This window comes from Chrysochloris asiatica, unplaced genomic scaffold, assembly GCF_000296735.1.
Source record: "Chrysochloris asiatica unplaced genomic scaffold, ChrAsi1.0 scaffold00196, whole genome shotgun sequence".
Lineage (NCBI taxonomy): Eukaryota > Metazoa > Chordata > Mammalia > Afrosoricida > Chrysochloridae > Chrysochloris > Chrysochloris asiatica.
This window is the reverse complement of record NW_006408714.1, coordinates 4,162,673-4,164,158: the sequence shown is the minus strand read 5'-3', so window position 1 is coordinate 4,164,158 and position 1,486 is coordinate 4,162,673.

The window sequence follows — 1,486 nt, the reverse complement described above, 5'->3', positions numbered from 1 at the left end:
TGTTTTTTTGGAAATAAACTTTTATTGGATCAAATCCAAACCTATGAGTTTATATATTGTCTAGTTTTACTTTGCAATCAGGCAGAACCAAAATGTTGCCACAGGGACCATAAATCAATCATATTATATCTCACAAAAAGATATGTTGGAGTTTTAATACCTGGTACTTGTGAATGTACTTTACACCTGGTGCTTATTTGGAAATAGGGTTTTGAAGAAGTCATTACTGTAGTTATTGTTAGGTGCCATAGAATCTGTTCTAACCCATAGCAACCCTATGTAAAGCAGAATGAAACTGTACTGGTCCTGCATTATCCTCACAATTGTTATGTTTGAGCCCATTGTTACTGCCACTGTGCCAATCCATTTTGTTGGTGATCTTCCTCTTTTTTGTTGATCCTCCATGTTATCAATAAACACTCTGTCTTTCCCCAGGGACTGATCCCTACTAACATCTGCCCAAAGTACAAGAGAAGTCTCACCATCTACCCTTCTGAGGAGCATTCCAGGGGCATTGCTTCCAAAACAGATTGGTTTGTTCTTCTGGCAGTCTATGGTACTTTCAATATTCTTCACCAACACCATGATTCAAATGCATTGATTATTCTAAGATCTTCTTTATTCATTGTCCAGCTTTCACATGCATATGAGGCAATTGAAAATACCATGGCTTGAGTCAGGCATGCCTTAGTCCTCAAAGCAACATCTTTGTTCTTTTTTATTTTTTTAAGTTTTTATTGTGAACTGAGTGATAGTTTTAATGGAAGAACATTTGCTTTACACCATTGTTTCATTGCAATGATTACAATCTCCTCTGTGCATTATTCAACAGTATGTACTTCCATTCCCTGTTTTGTTTTGTTTTTGTTTTTGTTTTTGTTGGGGGGATGTACACAGAAACACTCAGGAATATATAATAATTTAAATAACAAAAAAGCACATTCTTCAAGGCTGTCTACTGGCCACCAGCACCCAGTCCCTCTCTTTCCACATGTCCAGAGTCCTCAGCTGCTCCATCTCTCCATGTCCTCATCTCTGCCTACATCTCTGATGTCATTGCTTCTCTGGATAGGGTCTCACACTCTGTGCTCTTCTTTCTGATGGTCCTAGAGTCCTCTGTTTCTGTATTGTAAGATTAACTACTCCCCCATTTTTGTTATAAAACTTCTACCTTTACAGTTGTGACACTCACAATTAGTCATGACAGTTTCTCATTATTGAATCATAAGAATCGTATCCCAATCTCTTTTCACCAGACCAATCTAGAAAAGATGAAAACAATTCAGTGGGCACTCTACTTTCCCCTGCACACTTAACCTAAACTCCCCCTTAAAAACTTGTAAGTCACTTCATGCCTTTACTGCCCCTCATTTTAGGTTGCCAATGCCTAAGTTGCTCATCCCTATCTATCCTGTGTACAGAGGGGATAGCACTGATACTTGATGTGATCACTCCTTCTCTCTCTGTTGGTATTTTGAGCTACTAC